This window comes from Lissotriton helveticus, chromosome 1_1, assembly GCF_964261635.1.
Source record: "Lissotriton helveticus chromosome 1_1, aLisHel1.1, whole genome shotgun sequence".
Taxonomy (NCBI): Eukaryota; Metazoa; Chordata; class Amphibia; order Caudata; family Salamandridae; genus Lissotriton; species Lissotriton helveticus.
The window spans coordinates 726636337-726662092 of NC_136057.1; positions in this window are offsets into that span (position 1 = coordinate 726636337).

Consider the following 25756-nt stretch of genomic DNA (forward strand, 5'->3'; position numbering starts at 1 on the left):
AAATTCACAGGTGCATGCTAACACTTTTAAAGATACAGTGTAGTTACCTACTCTTTCATTTGGTTCTTGTGCTCTCATGAAAAATGTGTGCCTTTCTAATAGTAAATTCATGCGAGGTCCAAAATTCCGTTCAAGCATTTGAAGAGGCATGTCAAATGCATCAGAAGGTTCACCAGCACCATTACCAATAGGTAACTTGTCTAAAATCTCAGAAATGTGTCTGCCTTCAATACCAAGATTGTGTAAGAGAATTGTCTGCGTCCTGTGTGCTGAAAACTTCTCTCCACCAATAGCCACAATATATGATTAAAAAATCTTCTTCCAATGCCTCCAATGTAACGATGGTTCACCCTTTTTCAGAGAGAAAGGCTGGTGGCTGTGACATATTAGATTCTGACGTTGTGAGATATAAACCTTAATATAATGGTAGTAATAAGAATAGTTGAAAATGTCAAAAAGCACAAAAGAAAATACCTGGAATATCTTGATCAAATTACATAGGTGCATTCAGCACTATAACATGTTGTGTACTGTGTGAGCAAAGAAACGCGACACACCTATACTGTGAGGAACAGTATAGAATACTGAAAAAGGCAGATCACACAGGCTGCTGTCCCTCGATTGCAGCTCAATAAATCAGTGTTGCAGCTCACCTTTTACAACAGCTGAATCCAATTTACTTCCGATGCCATTTTACTGGAAGATGCGCTTGCACTTCGAAAAAAGTGTAGATTTCTTCTAGTGATGACTTGTGCGCTGGTTTGCTTCCGATGCGATCTGCTGGAAATTGGGGTCTGCACATCGTGACATAATGACATGTGCATCACAAACATTGCCGTCGTTGGTTTTCCCCTACACAGCCCAACCGCAGTTCGTCACTGATCCACAAAATCCTGTGATTCCGGTTGCTATGGAGCTGTCTCGCTCACAGCCGAGCACGCTCAGACTATTCATATTTGTGAGCCCGGTGCGTGAAGTGGGATGCGTACGAGCCAGATCGCGGTAACCTGGATTCCTCTCTTCTTCCTTTTTATGAATATGGATATATTCATATGTATCAGAAATCACTCAGCCAGGTCAAAAATGAAATAAAGTTACCCCAGGAGTAGTTGATGGTCTGAAATCGAAACCTTAGGCAAAACAGATAAGGGCATAGTCGAATATCCACAGGGGAATTGATGGGGTAGTTATCTCGTCCCGACGCCATCTTCGCTCGTCGCCAGTGTTGAAAGAAGACAAAATCCTGGTTTTCCAGCCACTTCTTTATTTCTTATAGTAACACTACCAATACTGCCTGCCAGTGAGGTCTCAATCTCCAACTGACTCTAATGGAACATTCTCCTTGTAGACCACAAGCATTCCAAGCATAAGCTGTGGAGGTACACTTAAAGAAGCATGTACATAACCACCAACGAAAGCATAATTAAAGGACGTGATTACTCTTTGGGGGGGCAATTACAAACTCTCCTACTACGCAGATCAGTTGACGATTTACATTACTAAACAGAGTAATGTGCATGTAGTTTAATTTACTCTGACGCACAAATCACATTTTTGAATGGATATGAATTAAATAGTGGTAGCCACATATTGATGGACCTGTCTGGGAAGGCCTCAGTATACTTTCTCCGATTTTGCCTGGGAAGGGCTATAACTTTGTTAAGATGCCACGTGGTGAATCCTCTGGCCTCAAAATTAACATGTCCCTTGAGCTGGCTACAAGCCCACAAAGTAGTACTTTCCTATGTTCTAATTGAAAAGCCACTTCTCCTAAGAAAGAGAGAGAAGTTGAAACCATAAACAAAAATAACTCCTCCTCACAAACAAGGACCTCTTACACTGTGGAAATTAAAGCAGGTAGACTGCAACGTCTGAACTATCTGAACAGGACTGTTTTGATCTTGCTTGAAAGTTAAATGGGCCTTGTCAAAAATGGTCACTCTCCCAAGCATGCTGTACTATTTTGCCAGCATGGTAGTTCTTTCAAGAGCTGGATACTGTGCTACTGGACCTGATATATGACTTAGGAAGATGTAGGGTGACACTGAGTAAACTCGGACTGCTATTCACAGAGGAAAGTCTGTGTGTGACAGATTATCAGCTATACTGTTTTCTGGATCTCCTGCATTGAACAGCCAACTAGCTGCAGGAGAAGGAGATGACTGACAACAGCGCGAACATCCTACCTACAGTTAAAGGTGAAACGCAAATCCTCATCAGACCCAGGAGAGGGGAGGACACAATATTCCAAAAGGGAGGAGTCCTCAGGTACTGCTGGACATGGTGCTTAAGATGCACATGCATGTTTACACCATATGCACCAGAGATCCCACTACTGGGGATACCAGGTCCTTACACAAAAGGGGGGGTTAGATACCAACAGATATGGAAGTATAGAGGTGTAGCCTTAGTGGGGGACCTATATGACAGTGAGGGTCTTAAAAGCTTTTGAGAACTTTTGCAGGACAATGAACTCTCAGATGGACAGCTGTTCCTACATGGATCCCTAGCAGGGAATATGAGTGGTACTTGGGGGGGGGGGGGCAGACAATACACAACCTCTCATCCAAGAGGCAATGTAGCTGATATGTACAGTGGGGAAGTAGCGAGAGCTGTGACAATATTATACTGAAGACTCTTGCCCAATCAAAATACTCGTTGGATGTCCTAAGAGACAAATGGGAAATTTATATTAGTAAGCCCACTGAGAATGGAGACTGGGGCAGAATAATGTGTGCCACCACTGGGGTTTCCAGGAGTACTCCTTTCAAATTGATACACTTGTGTTATACGTACTCTAACCTACATTGCCTTCATAATTATACTGCACTGCTATCTGACCATGAGAGAGTCAAGTGCTAAAAGAGAGCACTGGTAGGATATATATTGCACCTAGTAAAATTAACATACTCTATATAGGTACTGCCATGGGGTGCTCTGGATACTGGGATGTAGGGGGGGTCCAAATGAGCTGGGGCTACCCCAGTTTAGAAACATACCGAAGTTTGAATCCAAACCCTGAACTAAGCTGCAAATAAATAGAATGATTGATTACCATAGACTTGCCTGTTTGGTCTGTTTCCATAAAAGGCCACTAATAGACCTACAAACCTTGCCGAAACAGGCATGAGCTGGAAGGTGAAGAAGGGACCATGACTGAGTAAATGGAAACTAGATACACAGACGTGGGCTGAATTTGAGTGTGTTTTAAATATAGATGCTGAAAGAGGATTGGAAAATCCTAATGTGACTCAAGCATGGGATCTGATAGTCTCGGGTGGCCTGGAAGACGACTGCCCATTGCAACAACATGAGTGTTAAGCAACCTAAGGAGCTGCCAATAAATACTTCTGTGTTGATGTATGAATCTAATCCCTGGATGCCTAAAAGTCTAATCATTGATAGACTTTCCAGTTTAGCTCGATGAGTCATTATTTTATTTTAATAACAATGTAATGTTGGCTCATAATATTTACACAATGAGGCAAAGTCAGAATGTTCTAGAGTTGTTTGCAATATGGCCAGAAATGATTTAGTCGTTACTGACTCGACTTGCCCAAAGGATTAAGGGTGCTTTGAAATTAAGTTAAAACATCCAAGATGGTGCAGCCAATCATCCTTGTACATATGTAAGAAACCAGCAATTGCTAGCCTAATCAGGTTTGGAGTGGCCTGTCCAATCGTGAACGTTCTTCTGAGCTGCTGAAGCAGAATTCAGTAGGCTAGATAAACATCTTTATTCGAGTTCATTGTAAAAACAATAAAAGCACATTAATTTACAGTAAATTTAGTTAATGCATTTCCAAACAGGTAGTGGGGAGGGGAAGGAACCGAAGCAGGTTGCACATCGCAGAACTTCAGTATTAAAATCTGGCGGGGGACATGGCTCAGTGGTCGGGCATTGGAGAGCACCGTGCTGGGAGATTTCATCTGCTCGGGTAGAGGCCGGTATTATTCTCTCAGGCTAATTCACTGTACTTCTTCAATTGAGTGTGCGCCTTTGAATAAGGCAATGAATATTTTATTTAGTAAACTGGCTCGGCAAATAACTTGCTCCTGGGTGCTCTTTCCCCTTTTTCCAAATTGTTATATGTTTCATCCAGCGTAGCCTTTTTGTAGCGATCGGTGAACACAGGTGTAGGTTATACTTGGCCCCTGTAGCGTATGCAGTCTAGTTGTTGCACGTCACGTAGCCGTGACGTGCGACGGCCATGTTAGAAGCTGCGCGCGCAGCTCCCAGTGCGCGCGAAGCCCCGGAGAGAATCGGAAGCGCCGGCCGGCGCTCCTCTGCAACTTGTTGTTTTTTGCCAATAAATAACTTACACACCAAATCAGCCTAGCGCTATCATTTACAAGCGGTCGACTTCACAGTGGCGACGAGGACGGGAAGACCAACCAGATCCAAGGGAAAAAAAAAAAGGAAAATCGAACCCACCACCACGTGGGCTGCAGCAAAGCAGGTGACCCCTGACCACGAGACATAGCGCAGAGCGGCGCTACTGGGCCTGAGAGAGTGGAGAGCACAAGGGGGCAAAGCTGAGCCCACCAAGTAAGACAGGCAGAGGAGCGTGGCAGTGCCACAGCAACCGGAGGGGCGGCGCAGTGGCCAGAGAGGCGGCTCTGCACACAACAGGAGACATATTGCTGCAGATACCTTCCCAGCACACCGTGGAAGGTAGGAACAGCGCTGGCTACTAAAGGGGAGGAAGAGGGGACCAGAACTAGGAGTCCCCGGGAGGACGCCCCTACAGAAGTGAAGGACAGTACCCCAGGGAGCCCCACCAGCAAGGCGACAGAGGTCAAGGAGGTGAGGATGAGCACACCGGCAGGATATGCAATAGCGCCGGTACAGTTCCTACCAAAACCGGGCGAACCCCTGATGAAGTGGGAGGATTGGAAGGAATATATCGATAATTTCATAGGGGTCCTAGAGGACGAAAATGAAGAGAAGTTCACCCCCCAAAGGAAAAAACGTATCCTGCTGTTGAACCTGGGACCGGAAGGGCTCCGGATTTACAAGAGTCTGGTGCCCAAGAAGAGAGAGGACACGGACACGGATGTCTATGCCCATGCAGTGGAAGACCTAGATGAGAGGTACCGCCCTACCATATGTGTGTCTGTGGATAGGTTTAACTTCCAGCAGAGGAAACAACGGGCTGGAGAAACCATAGAGGAATATGTAGGGGCCTTGAGAAAACTAGCGGCCCCGTGTAAATACGCACTGTGGGAGGATGAATTCATAAAGGACCAGATCGTGATGCACACCACGAGTACACAGGTCCAAGACAAGTTGTGGGCGAGTGGCGACACCACGCTCAAAGAAGTAATGGTCATCGTAAAAAGGGCCGAGCTGGCTAGGAGGTGTGCGGCAGCAACCAAGAAAGATGTGGGTACCCCTACAATGGTGAACAGGATACAAGAAGGAGACCACCGTAAGGACCAGAGAGGAAAAGACTCAGCAGCCAAAGGCACTAGCAGGTGGCAAGGGAGACAACCAGGGAGCGACAGCAAGAAATCGTGCTACAGATGTGGCAGTTGGTCCCACGATGCCCGTGACAGAAGATGCCCCGCGTTCAGAGCTAAGTGCCTACACTGCGGTATCCTGGGCCATTACGAAAAGGTGTGTAGGAAGAAACAATCGAAGGAAACGGTGAAATGCGTTGAGCAGAGTGAAGAAGATTTGGAAGAAGTAGCAGAAGAAGAGGTGATCACTGTCCTGTGCATATACGACCAGGTAATGAGCATAGAGGGGAGGAAATCCACAAAACCCATCCTGGACATGGCAATGGGAGGGATCACCATCACCGTGGTGGCGGACACAGGATCCCCCTTCACCATCATCCAACAGGCAGTATGGGAAGAAACATTCAGACCCAAGTTGGGACCGGAGTTGGAAAAGCTAGACATCAGACCGGTCACTTATAATGGGGACCGCATTCCAATGTTGGGGTTCCGCCGCCTACTGTTCGAATTCAGGGGCCGGTCAGCATGGTGCAAGCTGTACATTGCAGAAAAGGGACCCTCGGTCCTGGGATGGCTAGACCAGGGAGACCTAGGGATCAAACTGGATCCAGGAGGAAAAGAGCAAATATTACTGACTGAGCAGGAAGAATGGCCAGACCTGAATAAATGGAAGGAGAACTACCCGAAAGTATTTGGTGGAACAGTGGGACGGATGGAAAACTTCCAACACAGGATTGTACTCAAGGAAGGGGCCATTCCGGTGGCCCACAAGGTGAGGAATGTACCGATTGCGGTGAGAGAGGCAGTCCAAATGGAACTCCAAGAGCTGGAAAAGAAAGGAATAATCGAGCCGATAACCTGTGCAGAATGGTTGGCGCCCCTGGTGGTCGTAATGAAGCCAAATGGGAAGGTCCGGCTCTGCGTGGACCTGAGAGAACTGAATAAGAATATCGTTGTGGAGAAATTTCCCCTCCCCAGAATTGAGGAAATGTTGACCAAGACCAGAGGGGTACAGTGGTACTCCACTATCGACTTGACCTCGGCCTATCACCAAATTGCACTGCACCCGGACAGCAAACGGCTCACATCCTTCATCACCCCGTTTGGATGTTACCAATTTTGTCGGATGCCTTTTGGGTTGGCCTCAGCGGCTGCTGTTTTCCAGAAAATGATGCATCAACTGTTCAGAGACTGCAAGGATGTCCAGTATTTTCAGGATGACATCTTGGTGATGGGGCGAGACCAGCAGGATCACGATCAGAAGCTGGGAAAAGTGTTGAAAACACTAGAGAACAAAGGCCTCACGGCGGAGTGGTCGAAGTGTAAATTGGGACTGCAGTCAGTGACGTACCTAGGTCACGAGATCGGACGACAGGGTGTTACCCCTAAATTGGAGAATGTCAAAGCCATCGCTGAAGCACCGCCGCCCAGGAACAAGGAAGAGGTCAGGTCGTTCCTGGGGATGGCGGAGTACTACAGCAAGTTTGTAGTACACTTCGCTTCCAAAACACACAATTTGAGGCTATTGACCAGAGACAGCACGGTGTTCCAGTGGACACCAGAAGCCCAAGCAGAGTTCGAATTGATCAAAAGGGATGTCATTGGAGCTGTTCCCCTCAAGGGGTATGACCCACAAGGCACCACGGTACTGACGACAGATGCCAGCGACAAAGGCCTGGGCGCGGTACTCATGCAAGACAGAGGCAGAGGAGAGATGGAGACCATCAGCTTTGCGTCCAGAGCACTGACAGATACGGAGAGCAAATACAGTGTGATCGAGAAAGAAATGCTGGCGGTCGTGTGGGCCATGATGAGATTCCGGCAATTTCTGTGGGGAACACGTTTCCTACTCAGAACAGACCACAAACCGTTGGTGAAGGTGCTGACGTCGAGTGGACATGCAAATGCCACCCCTCGGATATCCAAGATGTCTCTAAAGTTGCTGGAGTTCAGGTATGATGTTGAGTACATCCCCGGAAGCCGGAACCGAGTAGCGGACTATCTGAGCAGGGCAGCTGCCATGGAGCCAGGAGAGGAAGACCCTGTTGGCAGTGGGGAATTGGTAGCTCTAATAGAGGACCAAGAGAAACTGATTAGTCTGCAAGAATGGACAAAGTCATATGAAGAGGACACTGACATAAAGGAAGTGAAGGAGTACATCGTACAAGGATGGCCGGACAAAAGAAGCATGAAAGCTGGCCTCAAGCCGTACTTCGAAGTGCGGGAAGAATTGTCGGTAGGAGACAGAGGGATCTTCATATACAGAGGAGAGAAGGTGATTCCCCCAAGGACCCTCACCTCAAAACTGATGGACTTGCTACACGAGGGACACCTGGGCATAGGGAAACTCAAGGCACGTGCCAAACAGAATTACTGGTGGCCAGGCATGGACATAAAGGCTGAAAGGCACGTCAGAGAGTGTCCCCAATGTCAACGGGCAGACAAGACATTAAAACCATTGAGGCCAGCGATAGGAAAGTTTGACCATCCTTCAAATCCGTGGGAGGAACTCTCCATAGACATTTTAGGACCGGTCCTAGACGACCAAGGCACACAGAAATATGTGTGTGTGCTTATGGACCGCTATTCAAAGTGGCCAGAATTGAGAGTAGATGAATCCATGGACACGGAGAACATCCTTAAGTTTCTGTCTGAGACTTTCACGAGGGAAGGAATACCTAAATCGATCTTGAGTGATAATGGGCCCCAGTTCACGTCAGAAAAATGGACTAAGTTCATGCACAGGAATGGCATCACTGTCAAACACACCGCAATCTACCATCCGGCCGGTAACGGGTTGGTGGAGAGATTTAACAGGGTAGTGATGGGAGCCATACAAGCGGCCATATCAAGTGAACAAAACTGGGAGAAGGCACTAGAGAACATGGTATGGGCCTACAGAATCACCCCCACTGGTACGGGGTATAGTCCATTTCAAATACTGAGAGGACGTGAACCTTTTACCCACGACAACAGGATTTGGAAAGAAAAGCTTATCACCAGTGAATGGTCCCCTGCAGTGGTGCGGGCCAACCGGAAAAAAGCACAGACAATTTACAGCAACCATTACAACAAACGAAGGAATGTCCAAGGCACAGGCCTGGAGCAAGGAGAGTGGGTAAGAGTAAGATTGGCCACCCTGCAGAAGAAGGGAGACAGCAAATACAGCAAGCCGTTGCAAGTGGTAGAAGTGTATGATCGGGCCGCCTTACTAAGCGACGGGAACGTGTGGTCCCAAGACCGCATGGCCAGGTGTAATAAAGTTTTGGACTGGGAGCCACAGAGCGCCGATTGGGAAGACAAGGAAGGCTCGGAAGTGGAGAGGAATCAAGCAGCTGAGGAACAGCAAGTTGGAGTGAGAGTTGGAACGGAAAGTGAAGAAGAAGGAGAAAGTGGAAGTCAAGGAGTGGAATGGGACAGGCTGGAGAGAAGCATGCATGAAGGAAGAGTTGAGAATGAGGGGACTGTAAACCCTGAGACGCAGAGTCAAGGGACTATGGAGAACCCAGTCAGGGTCACAAGGAGTGGAAGGCAGGTGGTAAGACCTTCCAGATATCGGGATTTTGAATTGGACAATGAACTGTAAGTGACTCTTCTTGTTTAATAAAAAGGGGGAGATATGTAGCGTATGCAGTCTAGTTGTTGCACGTCACGTAGCCGTGACGTGCGACGGCCATGTTAGAAGCTGCGCGCGCAGCTCCCAGTGCGCGCGAAGCCCCGGAGAGAATCGGAAGCGCCGGCCGGCGCTCCTCTGCAACCTGTTGTTTTTTGCCAATAAATAACTTACACACCAAATCAGCCTAGCGCTATCATTTACAAGCGGTCGACTTCACAGCCCCTTTCTTTGTAAGCACCCTATACAACAAACCTGTTGCATGAGATAAACTTTGCTTGTAAACAACACCCAGTGGTATGCAACACCCAGTGGTATTGAATATGTCAATGTGATCGCACGCACATATAAGTCTTTTGGTGAAGATTTGAGGACTTTTAATGTGTATTCATTTGTTTTCTCTATCTATATAAAGTTTGTATCTTAAAGTGAATTTCCAGTACTGCATACAATCTTGCCTATTGTACTGAGGTAGCCCCAAGTAGGAGGACCGAAATGCGTTGAATTTTTGTAAACATATGGAGTTTCCCAATATGCAAATTATGTGATCAATGTGGGCATTGACTGAGCACACAAAGGAACGATAGAAGCCCATTGATTATTTGTGGGGGCTGACCTGGATTCACTTGGGAGACGACCATTTGGACGGACTCACCTTGAAACATTTTAGAGAGACACCCACAATGATTCAGCACACCAGGAATGCAAGACATTAATATATTTTGATGAGGACACTTCTGGGCCTGTGGGTGCTCTGCCCAGAAGAAGGACTGCTGTGCTGCTGAAAGGACTGCCAGTCTGCTGAACTCCAGCTCTGCTGTGCTGGCCTACTGCCCTCCTTGCCTGTGAGTGAGAAGGACTGAACCTGCATCTCGCCAACCCAGAACCAGAGTGACTCCAAGGGCTTTCTGGCTTGCCTCCTGATTGAAGTCTCAGAGACATAATAGAATTCCAACTCACCTGCTACTGCACCTGGACTCTGCCATCTGACAGTCTTTCCCTGCCAAGTGGTGCCAATCCAGTCCTGGATCTTTGGAAATGGGTATAAAGGGCTGAGCCAGTAAAAATCCACGCATCTGTGTCATTGTGCAGTACAGAACTGGTGCATCTCCTTTGAGAAAGATGCATCCCTGCTGCTGCAAGCTCCGATGATGAGGCCGCTGCTGTGAGGATTGAGTGCAGCGCACCTCCATTGATGCCTCAACACTGCTGGAAGGATCGAGGACATTGCATCGGCTCCATTCCTGACGCATTTCCAACTTTGCACGGCTCTGAGACATTATGAACACTACAACCCACCAAATCCTCTGTGCCGCAGCATACTTATGAAATCTCTAAAACTTGTGTGCCGATTTGAAACTGGTGTAACAGCGCCATGTTACCATAATTTCAGGTGATGGTAATAGGTGCAAAGTCTCATGATGAACATGTAATCACTGTTTTTCCCATGTACCGGTGCCTTTAGATATTGTGATCCCTGGTGTTATAGCGCTTAATAGTAGGTGTCATAATAGCTGTATAAATACTAATTGTAACCCTGGTGGCAGTGGTAAGCGCTGTCTTTCTATTCTTTGCTATCTGTTTGTTGTTAAAAACCTGGTAGCAGTGGTAGATGCCAATCAGAACTCATTCACATGGCTTTTAATAGCAGATGTTATGGTAAAATAAGGTAAATCATCATGTGAATCCATCCACAGAACAGAAGCTGCACATGGATCCGTGCAAATGGTCAGAACCTCAGAACTTGCATGATTCAAACTGTTGTTGCAGGACAGTGTCATGTGCGTTCCCCACTTGCAGCGGCGGCTAATTAAACCATGCCGAACTGCATCTTTCTGCTTAGTCTTGCAAATCAACACTTACCTGGTGCTGCAGTGTCCTCACACTTTGATGACTTCCTTTCTCCTGTATCCCAGTGACATCGGCATACAGATCCCTGCATTCCCTGCGATGTTGGCTTCCTGCTCCTGAACTTTCAGTGATGTCAGTAATGACGACTTCTTGAAAGAGAGAAAAATAACAGTAAGTAAGGACTAAGAAATGGTGGTACAATATAGAGACAGCTAAACAATGGGTAAAGGTGTTCTAATTCATTTAAGGATACAGACTGCAAAGGCAAGGTGCATAGGCACAACAACTCCTTGAGTCACTCGTGCAAATACACAGTATTTCCAATGGAACCTTAGTGCTTGTGGCTACTCGCACAAACTTTGTACAGAGACATTGATCATTCCAGCTGTGATACAGGACATTGCTCTTTATGACTCCGATGTAGGATCTCCGGTATTGTTTTTGTCTCTCTCACCCAATCCCCCTTCCCTTTGGGAACTACTGTTGGTGCAGTGTTTCCATATTACTGCTACCTGCAGCAGTCCTCAGAAGGATTCAGGGACTATGTTTGCCCAATGGGAACCATCTGGAGTTTTCAGGTGAGAGACTCTCAACAGGACCCGTTGCACTGCCTAGATCCTAATGATTGATGCCAATGTATCTCATCCTCGACACAACCGCAAACCAAGGTACTGTCTCAGTGGGCCAAAGATGGTCCCTGTATCTGACCCACTATCCATTATGGTCAGCCTGAACTTTTGGATTTGACACGGTTTAGCGCAGCCTGATAGTCCAGGTTGATGCTTTATGCTTTTAAGCACTACATTTCAGTTTATTCTCAAAAAATGAATAACTCCTGTTATACTTATTGAATTTGTGTTGTTTTGGTATTGTGTTGTTCAATAAATGAAGCTCTATTTTTCTAACCATGTGTGCTATCTTTTTGTGTGGGGTTTTCACTGTTTTACTGTTGAAGTATTGCACAAATCCTTTACGCATTTCTTCTTAAATTAAGCCTGACTGATTTGTGCCAAGTTACCAGAGGGTGAGCACAGGTTTATTTAGGATGTGTATCTGACTTACATTGACTAGGATTATTGTTCCTGCTTGGACAGGCTACATGATTCTGCCAACCAGACACCCAATTTGTAACGGACTGGTACTGGGCATAAAAGTGGGAATCCCATATCCTCTCTTTAGATCACTTCAGGACCTATGGAAGAACAGAAAATGTCTGGATCTACTTCTGTGACCCTGAGAAGAACCCTGAAGACAGGCCCAGCATCCCTCTTGTAACCAAGACAAAAAAATGGGCTACAGAGACACAAAAGGCCCTAAAAGACCTTTTTGCGCATTTCAAGCAGACAAGTCCTCCACCTGGACCTGCCCAAAACCCTTCTGCAGGCCTTTGCTTCAGTGAGACTTGACCCCCAAGTGCTGTCCCAAGGTCATGTACCATTGGCTAGTGTCAAAGTGTACTCCTCCTGAAGTTTCCAGAAACCTGGGACTTAGAAACTTTTTGCCAGCATTTTGCCCTGAGAACCGACAGGGGATTGCACAAACCTGCCAAGTCGATCCGACAAGCTGCATTGCGCTGGGCCAAGATTCAGGTTACTCCTGCCACGTTCTTCTCTGCAGTAGCAAACTCGATTCAGTGGGATCTAATGGAGAACGTGTCCAGACTTGTTGAGCCTGCAGCCTTGACCCTACTGGAGGAATGTGAGCTCCAAAAAAGTGACAACGTCTGAAGGTGGAAATCTTCACCGACAGGGCGCAAAAAGTATCTGGCTGGCAAGGGACTTTCTCTGGGCGCAAAATGTAAATGTCTTCTGCTCGAAGGTTTTCTGCCAAAAAGTCAACTGCTTTACTAAGACCTCATCAAGCGGCTATTAGACGAGTCCTAAGATTGAAGGTAAAACTTTTCAGCTGGATGAACCTGACCCCAGCTTCATCATTGTCGGCCTTAAACCTCACTCTTGTCCTCGTCAGGTACAACCAGATGACTGCAATTGGCGAGTAACACTTTTGGAACCCTAAACTTCATAACTTCATAACTCTAGTTCTACGTATCGTAATTTTGCCATTTAATTAAAATTAACTTTATTTTTCTAAATTGGCATGGGATTTTCTTGTTTTGCACTTTTTTTTCTATTTGAGTTCTGCTTAATTACTTTACACATTGCCTCTAAATTACTCCTGACTACTTTGTTACCGGACTACTGGAGTTATAAGCACGAGTTTATTTCGTGACTTTTGTTGTTCACCCTGACAATGATTGTGACTATTATTTGAACTGGGTACTCAACCCGTCATCTAATACTCCAGTCGCTTACAACATTTATAAAGCAAAATTCGAGAAGTAATTTTTAAATTTTCAATGCTTTTAAATTGGTATTCTAATTCTTTGTGTGACTTCATTTAGAATCTAAGCAGAAGAGCTCAGCTCAGATCCAGGCCTTTTTATGTTTTTTATCTGACATAGAATGGCTTAGTACTACATGGAGTACTTCAAAATGAACGGACGAACTGATGCTGCTGTTTCAAAGAAAAGATAGGTCATTGTTTCTAACTAAAACCAAGATTTTCCAAACTCTGTAGCATTGGAAAAGCATATATTTCACTTTCTGTGTATATGTTTTTGTGAGGGTAAGGAAACAGTCTCTCTATATTAATGACTTAATTTTAATATTTGAAAATCTCATTCTCAGCATTTAAGGAGAAATAATGTGTATAGAAACAATACACAGCTTCGTAAAAGCAGATGGTAGTGATGAGTTATTCATGTTAGCTCTCGTGAAAACTTGCAGATGTTTCAACAAAGTTGATAACGTAGGCTATCATAATTGATTTATTAAAACTAAAAAAGTAAAGCGTTCAATAGCTTTTAAATAAATCCCAGACGGTTTTCCTGCAAAATGTGTTTCGATGGAAGCTACAATTTCTGCTGTCGACGGGGTTTTCATGCCATTTACTAGTCTCAGTACAGATGTTTTAACAGTTTTGTACACGTGGGACATAATAATTGAATGCTTGCAACAAAAAATATTAAGCTTCTTCTAGACTTTCAAATAAAAGCCAGGCAGACAGTTCCCCTTTAACGAAAAACGCAAATTATGGTCTGATGCAATGTACCATTTACGTGATGGATTAGTTATTATAAGACCTTTGCTAGCTTCAATGCACAAGATCTTTTAAAATGGCACGTGTTAAAGAATAATAAAATATGTTGCTCCTTAGTATGAAGTCTTAACTTGTATCAATTTAGAAAATCAAATTTTATTTCCATCTATTTCATTTGTATCATTTTGTATGTTTTTTTATTGTAACTTGTGTTTGATTTTGTGAATCATTTAACATTTTAAAACAAGAGGTGGACAAGACGTGTAGTATAAATGTTTTAATAATTTATCACGTTAGAAAAGGTACCAAACTATATTTCGCCCTAAAAAATGGCAAACTATACGTGTACATTGTCTTCTGGGTTGTATTTTAGGATTATTCTTTTTTTTAACTCCTTTTATTATTTTCTTAAGTCAGATGACCAACACAGAAACACAATTTACATGTAGCAACCTGGAAAACGCCCAAACTGGAAACACATAATTATATACAAATAAGGAAGTAAAAATAAAAAGGAAAACATAGGTATGATACACCTAAAACCAAAATAATGATGCACATTAAATTGCAGATAACATGGCTCTCCTCTGCGCTGCCCCTGTGGTCGGATGCACACGCACGTTTCCCGCCTCCCACTTGATCGTCCCTCCCCTACTTAATGGCGGCCACTGCGCGGTCGCGTTGTGGGTGTGCCGCTGGCAAGCCCGTCTGCACCTGTCCGTGACCCGACCGCTACCAGCGACAGAGGCCCCAGATCCTCAACTGTCCACTGCTACGACGCTACCGCCCTCCTTGCACTCAAGCCCGGAAGACACAACAACTGCCAGCTGTCCACGCCTACCACTACCCATGATCGGTTCTCCTGCAGCCACTGCTGCCAGACCTTCCCCACCTCTCCGGCAGCCAACACCGCCCGATGCCCTAGGATGCATCCTCCTCACCGTGCGCTCCAGGCACGGACACACAGTGGACCTTGAACGAGCTCTTCGCCGACATTAGACGTGTCCTCTCCCTGAACAACTTCATGAAGTCCTGGCTATTCGACTGAAACAGAGCTGCTGACCCCCTTCCCCAGCGCCTTGAGACCCTCAAGGGTGAGTAGTGCACTTTAAAAAAAACCTGATTGATTGATTGAGCTGAAACAACTGATGGATGAATTATACAGATTTGGATATTAGACCCACACAATATTGGCAATCAAATCCTAAAATAATAATTCAAACATAAACATTGGTCTATGGATTCCAATTGAATTGTGCCCAAATTTGTTCAAATCACTTTAGCCAAGGTCAATTCTGACTCATATATTTGCCAAATAACAGCCTATTCATCTGCCCTAGGGGTGGAGGGGAAACCCATGTTCAAGCAATACAGAGCCTAGCCAAAACAATTATTATGGACAACATACATCTCAGGCCAATATAAAATTCTGTTTTCTAACCCAACATAATCTCCTTGGAAAGAACTTGTTCATCATATCCAATATAAGAAGTTAAGCTTTGGGTTACCCCTGCTCAGAATTCCTGGAAATTAGGACAGGTGGCAAACATGTGCAAATATGTGCTGAGTAACAACCACCTTTGGGACACTTAGGGACCCATTAGGACGGCGGTCGGAAAGCCACCCCGACCGCCATGGTATCGGAAATCAACCGCCAGCCGGTACCGCGGGAAAACCAGAGGTACAATTATGATCAACCACCAAAAAAATCAGACAGCAGTGGAACGAGGCAACAAAAACCTGCCCGTAGCGGACGGAGAAGGCCAAAATCCGTCTGCGGTGGTCGTATTCGCAGCGAAAATCGCCAATCCGCTGCCATCATAGCGGAGACACCGCATGGAAAATTCGGATGTTCCTAATGTGACTGAGGTACCTTCCAATGTTTCCGACAGCCGCAGTCGCAAAAAGTGATGAATGGGAGAGCTGGCGGAAGAGCTGTAGCATAGCCACCTCTGCGGACGCTCTGTGACAAATATGGCAGTCGACCGAAAAAACTCACAAAAAGGCCACAAAGTGCACACAGCAAACTAGCCATGCCCCCAAAAACACCCAACACACCCCAATGACACACCCACATGGCAACTACAAAAATATAAAGCCCAAGATAACCCACACTACACACCTGACAGCAATATCCCATTTGGACAGACCCACAAAGCTGTGTAAAAAAACCAGCCCCATCCCTGACCAGAATCCTTTGCAATACTCCACAACAGAAGGGCCCATCATCAGAGCACAAAGGAGAGGCAAATCAACACTCCATCACTACTCACACCACACACAGCAGCACCACCACTTCCACATCTGCACCACTAACCCCCCTGCACATTACACACCATACACATCACCACCACCCCCACCACTTACACCCCTGCACCTATATCCCCTTTGCACATCACACACCATGGCAACACAGAAAATGCCCAAATTCACAGAGAGAGTAAGTTGATAGACATGGTAGACAAGATAATCAGAGTAGATCCTGGTCAACAGACACCATTAGCCACAAGAGCACAAATTTGTTCATTCCAAATCATGAAAATATCATCTATATACCTTTTCCATAGGGCAATGCCACTATGGAAAGGGTTAGACGGGATCAATATGCGCTCGCATTCAAGGCTATCCATGTACAGTACTGCCAGGTTCGGTGCGAAGACAGCCCCCATGGATGTACCTTTGATCTGGCCATAGTACTGGCCATCAAACAAAAAATAATTCTTCGAGAGGCAGATTTCCAAAAGCTGGAGAATAAAAAGTGTAGGTATGAAATGTGGTCTCGGGCGGTTGTTGAGAACTTTTTCAATGACTAACATTGAGTCATTTTGGGGAATATTTGTGTATAATGACTCCACGTCCAGAGTGCAGAGCACATTGGACGTGGGGTCAAATGGATGTTCCTCTATCATATTGATCATATGGGTACTGTCACGTATGTAACATTGAGTAGCTGGTACTAAATCCTTGATAAAATAGTCCACAAACAGTCCCAAGGGCTCTAGAACTGACCCACAACCAGAGACAATGGGTCTGCCGGGAGGATGTTCTACACTCTTGTGAACCTTCGGTAGTGTGTAAATAACCGGAGTACGGGGAGATCTGGCATTGAGGAAAAGATATTCCTTTTTGCTCAAGAAGCCTAACTCTAGGCCTTCCTTAGTGACTAGCCGAATTAAATTTTGAATCTCAACTATTGGGTTCCGGACGGTGTCCCGCTTCTATCACACTCAGTGTTCTATTGGTTTTAGAATTACTTTTGTATCAGGGAAATAAATCGTCCGGCTGGACAATTCCCCTAACAATATATTTCCATTTGGTCTATATTTATTTTTCTCTTCATTGTTCTGTTGCTCTAAGGACCCCTGTTCTTTACAATATAGTACCTACCCATGGTCCTTAGCTTATTGCGCCTTGGGTGCCCTTGTCCCTCCTAAATAATACAGCCACATATACAGTCATATTTGTACAGGTACATATTATTCTCACTGCAGCCAGACCACTGTCCGTGCCCAGCAACCTGCACATTGGGCGTAGCCATGTTCGTCGTGGGGCCGCATACGCTGGGCATTCAAATAATAAGTGACCAACAGTTTCAGAAAGCGCCGGACATGCTGGACAGCCTGCTTTGTCCCCCCTAGACCACTTGCTGGTAAAAGCCCTCACAGGTAAGCTACCAATCCTCAATTGGAAATAAAGTTTGCGATCTAAGGGTTTTGAGATAACATCCCAGAAGTCTTCCAGGTACGGTCCCTCCTTAAAGTCCATAAACACACCGGTCAATGAACAAGGAGCTGTGGTCCTAAAGATCTTAACAGCCACAAGTTTCCAATACTGGGCCTTTAAAAACTTCTTGGGTGGGAACCTTGCATTTGTTGGGTCTTCCCACAGGTCTCATAAACCCAGATCAGTCAGAACATCCCTGATGTGTACTAACCACTTAATTCTGTGAGAATTACCACATCTAATTATATCTATCATTCCCCTTCTGTACGTCTCTAATTCTGGGGTTGTCCAGAGCCGCCTCCGATATAAAATTGGACGCAAAGAGGCAATAAGGGCTATTAGAGACAAACCCAGGTCGTAGAGAAGGGGATTCAGGGGGGTACTCTGTGGTAGTTTTATCAAATTCCTAAGAAATACATTTTCTGAAGCTGTCATCCCCCGTAGATTCTCAGGTCCCCAAAGTTCTACCCCGTATAGAGTGGAACTAACCACTTTTCCATTGTAAACCGCTAATACGGGAGCTATCGGTTTAGTGAGGGACCTGGAGTGCTCCAGTCTCAGGGCACCAGAGAGTTGTTGGTGTTTCAGGGTAGCCAACTCAATCTGCTGTTTCCATCTCAAGTCATGCTGGAGACAGACGCCCAAATAGCTAAAAGCCTGAACCCTTTCTAGGGGACGCCTGTTCATAGACATAGTACCCTTATAGGATTTTGGGGCATTAAAAGTCATAAATTTAGATTTTGCTACATTAACTTCTAAACCCCGAGCTGAGCAGAAATCATCAAAAAGCACCAAGGCCTTCTGCAACCAGCTTGGCGTTTTTGCTACTAAAAGGCAATCATCGGCGAACATTAAAATAGGAACTTTTGCTCCAGCTAGGATATGGGCATCAATATTGGAACCAATTAGCATTTTGGCCACATCATTAATGTATAAAGAGAATAACATAGGCGCCAGGACACAGCCCTGGCGGACTCCAGATTCCAGTGGGAACGAGGGCGTAACACTACCAGGAGCTCCCCACCTAATCTGTGCATAGTTTTGTTCATGGAGTTTTTTTCAAAAGAATAAGAAGGGGTCCAGGCAAACCCATGTCGTTGAGGACTTTCCACAGGGTAGCGCGCGGAACCAGATCGAATGCCGCTCTTAAATCTATGAACGCTACGTACAGGCTACCATGCCCGATCAGCACGGTCTTCCAGTGCAACATCGTAAAATGTAGCACCTGGTCGACTGTGCTAACTGAGGTCCTGAAGCCTGCCTGTAGATGGGACAAGATGTTATTGTCCCGCTCCCACTCCAGTACTTTGTTTAAAATCAGCCTGCCCAAAAATTTTGGGGAGGTGTCAATCAAGCTGATTGGACGATAATTTCCTGGCTGCGACTGGTCCCCTTTTTTGTACACAGGAATAATTTCGGCCCATGAGCAAGGTATAGGGGCTCCCCTGGCAATCATGTTAGCTAAAAGGAGTATGTAGGAACCCCGGAGTTTTTGTCGTGTAAAAATAGGTCCGCAGGGATGCCATCGATACCTGGCGCTCTGCCAGGAACCACTAAATCTAAGGCACAGTTAACATCTTTTAGCATAAACATATCCTCAGCAATTAAAGTGGGGGGAGTCTCTAGGATTAATTCTGAGCCCTTACCCCAGGCTGAAAATAGGCTACCCATTTATCTTTGGAAACCCAGTTCTGTGGCTTATCAGGGTTTCCTTCGACCCCCCACCTATACACATTCCAAAATCTCTGTGAGTCTTTGTTGGAACCAGCCTCCTTTAAGTCATTCCACCTGGTTTCGTCCCAGTTACGTTTAGCTCTAAAAACAGTGTTTTTATACATGGATCTGGCCATCCGTATATTCTCGCTAGACTCACTTTTTATGGCTCTGCCCAGGTCCAAACGGGCCTGCCTGCATTCCCCCGAATACCAACGAGGTGGCTCGGGTATACGTGGGCCTTTTTTAATACAAGGCTTAACGAAAAGGCTTTTCAGTTCGCAAAAAAAGGCCTCATGGACCCTTGTTCCTTCCTCTAGAGAGGGAAAGGCATTATCCTTTTCTAGCAGTTCCTCTAAGTCACATGTTGCTTGAGCAAGATTTCGAGTTATAAAATCAGTATTAACTGGATTAATCGAAACTTCCGACCATCGAACATGGCGCACATCGTTCGATAGGACAGTGTCAGTAATGGGAGTTAGAGACACTTCCTTACCATAATAGTCGGGAGTACTCCAGTAGGAGAGAGTCAAGCACAAGGGATTGTGGTCACTCTCTATCCTTTCTATGATTAGCATATCCCGGAGGAATCTCCATAGCCCCAGGTTGAGTAGAATATAATCTATTCTACTCTCTCTGGTGCCACTTTTGTATGTGATTGCCCCGGCTTTATCACCCAGTGATCTTCCATTTGTTGATCTTAGACCATTATTTAAACAGATAGAATTCATTTGGATCACTATATCTGACCACTTTTTAATGGGTTTAAGGTCAAGTTTAGGTACCCTCCATTCCCTATCTTCATCGTCCGATATATTCCAGTTTTCACAAAAAAGAGGTTCAAAAGTAACATTAAAATCTCCCCCCAAAATTATATTGGAATGGAGATGAGAGGAATGAAGCATCTCTTCCAGGAGTACAAGTACTAGTGACTTTTTCCCAGCAGTACTTCGAGCATAGACATTGTAGATGTTAATCGGCTCTTGATTAGAGAACACAAGACTTAGGGCCTGTAAATCCCTATGATTGGAGTGAATGACTTTTATAGTGGCACCAAGGTCCTGTCTGGTCCAAATTGTTAAACCACCAGACGGACGACCCTTGCCTCCCTTCACAGCCGGGGTACTGTAATTTAAATACTCAGGGAGATGTAACGGGCCCAGTAGCCAAGTTTCCTGAAATAAACATATATCGTGCTGGCTAACAAATGATACCCACTCCGGGGATTCCATTTTTGATTGGAGGCCAGCTATGTTCCAGGAAAGAACAGAGCCAAATTTACCAATGGTAGACACATTACAATCCTGCTCAGTTGACTCAACGGCCATATATTCGGGGCAGCCATAGATGGCGGATAAAGTAGCAAGGATGGCACTTCTGGTGGGATACCCCGGTCATTAAATAGGTCGAGGCCTAGGACTTCGTTGTTAATTGGATCACTGCTCACCCCAATAGTAACTTTAGACTGGAGTCAATCATTATGATCCAGCCTCGAATTTGCCAGAAAATTACCCTTACCAATTTTTCCTCCTTCAGAGAGCCAACTTTGAGGAGGAGTTGTTCTCATCTGAATCCTTGAATGGTCAGGTGAACAGGATCTAAATTCTAGGTTTAGTAGTTCTCCGGCTATCATTGGGTTTTTGAAATTTAACTCAATACAGTCATATGCTTCACCCTGAGAGCTAAGCCTCACCGCGCGGGAGATGTCCTCCCTAATGACTGACCTACAATCCCTTACATACCTAATCCAATGAATTGCTTTATTGGTAAGTGCTTCCGGAGTTTCATGAGCCCTACCAATAGGCAGCTTGGGAATATTGATCAGGAACACAGGAGGAGATTTACCCAAATAAGAATTAGGTGGCATAACGTTTGGGCTTGGTGGAACAGATCTTGGATACAGTCGGCTAGTCACGGCTTGCTGTACAGTCTGGCTTGCTCTGTAAACATTTTTGCCCCCTGGGTTTCCGGATATCCCACTGGGTAAAGGAGTTAACACTGGATGGGTGCTTTGGATGGCGTGATTGGCTTTGATAGCTACGCTCCCTTTTCTGCCCATGTCAATGAATTAGTGGCTTGGGTTAGCAACAGTGCCCTGAGTAATACGTGGGTTAATCAAAGGGGGAGCTTTCCCTAGACATCCTGTTAAATTTGCACTTTTACAATTACTGTTAGCATGGTTAATATCCGCAGAGCCTTTGCCGGAGCCCACCCTTAGGTTATTTACAGCAACACTGAGTTGGTCGATCTTAGTTTGCATACTTATGACCAGGTTACACAAATGATTTACAATTTTAAACAGGGGATTATTGGTTAGTTCAGCCAGCCCGGGCATCCCCATAATAGTAGCCATATCCGAGGTACCTTCTACTAGGGGTGTACCAGGCACAAGCGCCTCAGACCTACTTTCAGTATTACAATTTTCTATTTGAGCTAAAACAGCAAACATGTTGATACAGGGTAAAGCACTTGTATCAGCAGAACTATGTTTAGGAGATGAGGGGATTTGAGACTGAACTGTAATGGGCTCTCCTCTCTCTATTAAAACCGTTTTGGCCCCAGTAATCTGCTTATTGGTAAACATCTCTGGAATAACGGCAACCCCCCGCTTGTTACTCTTAACTTCCAAAGAACTCACGATACTACATCCCTCTAAGACTCTCTCCCCATGAATGGGAGCAGATGTTAACAGGTCTGTACAGTCTTGCACCAAATCATCAATTCTGTTGATGACACAATTTACTCCCGCATGTAACTGACGCTTCCTGGATGGTTTGCACTTAGATCTCTTGGCTAGCTTCCCTCCCTTAACCATCGCGCCAGCAGAGTCATTCAGATCCTCAGTGGATTTCCTCTTCCCCATTACTGCGTTAGATAGAGCCCACAGATAAACTGAGGGTGGAGCATAAACAGTACCTTAAGGTGAACGACAAAGGGGGTGGCCCAGTCCAGTCTCCGTCAGGCCCCGGATGGCCACAGATGGCTCCGCCCTTGTCCCGGGCTTCTCCCAGGCTCGTCCCCACGCGCGTCCTGCGCTGCGGACCCGTAGCTCTGTAATAACGGATCAGTGGGAGGGTGGGCGGTCTCGTGCACAGGTGTGGCATGCACGGACACCTGGGAATTGGAGTCCCGTGCTCGCGTGCTCCTGACCCCGAAACCACCAGCAGACAGCACTTTGCACTTTCCAGTGCGTGCTCCAGATGGCCCGATGTCCTCCCGCTATCAGCAGCCCCCTGGGACTTCAAAGGTAGGCTCCGGTGATGTTAGAAGCGAAGCAGGACCCGCGCCAGCGGGTTCCGCGAGGTATTTTAACAGTCCGGTGGGAGGGTGGGCGGTCTCGTGCACAGGTGTGGCATGCACGGACTCCTGGGAGTTGGAGTCCCGTGCTCGCGTGCTCCTGACCCCGCAGCCACCAGCAGACAGCAGTTTGCACTTTCCAGTGCGTGCTCCCGATGGCCCGATGTCCTCCCGGGAGAAAAAAAAAGTGTAATCCTGCAATACCAGACCGGCTTTCAGCCGAACTCGTCTACCATGGACAACGCCATTGCCATTTCATACCTTGCAACTAAGGCAACTGGAGCCACCACCCCTCCGTTATATGCTTGTTTTGTGCACTATAGTGCTGCCTTCGATGGGGTCGATCCAAACATACTGTGGGCAAATTTGGCTAATTGGGGTATACAGAGGAAACTCCTCGTGGCCATTTTATCACTCTATGCTGGCACCTGGGTGCGTGTTAAGCTCACTAGCACATGTGCAACTACCAAGATCTCCATGAACAGGGGGCTAAAACAGGGCTGTGTGATCACCCCCACCCTGTTCAACTTATACACCACAGACCTGGGAGAGGCACTTTTAAAAACTGACATCTTTCCTCCAAAATTGGGCCACCTCAGATTGCCAATCATGCAGTATGTGGATGATCTTGTTTTATTGGATCAAACAAGAATAGGTATGAAAAGGGCACTAGAGATGCTACACAACTACCACTCGGAATATAAATATATAGCTAATGCATCAAAGACAAAAGTGTTGATCTTCGGCCATAAGTCAAAAAAACTATCATTGGTATGGCAGCTGGGCCCTCTAAGGATAGCCACGACCAACAAGTACACCTTCCTGTGAGTACAATTTGCAGACCCCTGCAGACCAGTACTGCAGGTTAAAGCACTAGAGGCAAAAACAGCCAAGCTAACATATGGCCTGCGCAAATTACATCACAAGCTTGTAAGCCACTCAATGGAGGGGATCCGATGAGTAATGCAAGCCAAGCTAATGTCTACACTCAGCTATGGCCACTTGAAATCGGGTCGAGGTACGCGCTGGACTGTCGGAAATGGCGAGGGTACCGCTAGTGCTTTAATTGGCACTTCAAACAATAACTCCAATTTGATATCAATCAATGCAAGATTGTCGTACATTAGAACTCTGTACCAAAGGTTGCCAAGGGCCTCGCTGTCCCAAAAAATGTTAATCAGATGGTAAACTGCACACAGGAAGAATTGTCTTGTAGAACCTGACTGCAAAGGTCTTCTTTACGATTGTGAATATCAAAGCCCTGAAGAAGCCCGTGTTTGGGCGAAACGTGTTGGCTGTGGATGCTAAGAAATGAATAAAAGTATTTTCTTCAAAACGACTGCATAACGTCCATCACTCCTGTCGTCTCATTTCTAAATTGTGTGGCATTTTATCCAGGAATTATAATTATAACGTTGCCTCTCCACACGTGTGCTAGTCAGCTATGGCCACCTTGCCTTCCCTGGTCTGCTGACCAATAAATTGGAGGGCCTATACATAATGGCTTATAGAAAAGTTTTCAAGCTCCTATATTCGACTAGGCGTTCACTGATCAGACTAGAGTTGAACATCACAGCAATGGACATTGAATGCAAAAAAGATATAGTCAAATTTCATCACAATGTGATAAATGCATGCCCGGGCACAATTAGGGCAGCGCAACAGGTGGTCTTTACAGACAAGAACAGTGGCTGGGCGAGGTACTTCTTGATGGCCAAAAAAACATTGGGACTACCAGCTGGATTTCTTAACAGACATAACACTGGGTGGTATATCTTGCCCCAAACCGATCGCACAGCAAAGTTTTACATTAAAGGTTAGAAAAATTTGTCCATGTTAAACTCCGAATTTCTTCAATTTTAACCATATTTTCCAGTTTTCATTCCTCTATTATTCATGCGCTATAAGTTTCAATCCACAAGTGGGTTATTCTGCCATTCTCCAAGTTTCTAATGCTGAAGCTGTGCCCAACCGGACCTCTTGCTAAGGCACGACAAATGCAGGAGTTCGTTCAAAGCAGCATTTATTTTAAAAGTAGGCCCAATGCATTTTGGGCTGTCAAGCACCCTTCGTCAGGGTACACTGGAAGTAAATAATAAAATGCATAACTATTACCATATTACCCATCTCTGCAAGTTTTACATCATTAGCATAAATCAGTATGCATTTTCACAAAAATGTCTTATGTATTTCCTACAGACATCCTTCGTAACCACTGCCTATATTACCCCTCCACTTTCATGGTAAACCAATCTACCTACTGATCAGTTGACTCTATTACACCCTTTGGGCCATTATTCTATCAAACATCCAATTACACCATGTTTTTACCGTTGTTTCTAAAGCTCGAATTTACCGTCTCCCATAACCGACATTAAACTCTCTCTCCCATACGCTCCTTTCATCTCTCACCTCCAGACTTCACGCTAAAACTCACCACACAACCTCAGCCACCCCTTTGTTCCCTCCCTGTTCCCATTCACACAACATCTCTCACTCCCACTTAATAATGCTTAAATCCTAACTTCCTCTAAATTTCTTCTATCTCGCATACTATCAACTTCCGTGACTATGATAACGCTCTCTTTCTCATACTCTCCATTCATCTCTTACCACCTAACCCTGCACGCCAATGGAGCGCCCCACCTCAATGACCCCTTGTAAACCGTCCCATTCACATTCACACAAACTTTCTCATGCCATCCCCATATGCCAGAACCTTTAAACACCTAACATCTTCTCCATTTAAATTATATCAGTATTCGTACATACATTCTTTCCCATTCTTTTCTTCCTTTTGCACTGCCATTTATCCTAACTTCTATCTCCACACACAGTCCACGTTGCCCCTCTAGCCTGAAACAAAGAAAGAGCAGCTTTACATACTTGCTTTGCACTCGCAAACTAAATCTTCGTCATCTTCGTTAAAAAAATATGTTAATTGGCCCCCTACTTCCGTCCTATATTTATCCTTCGTCATTCCTCCCTGATTGGCCG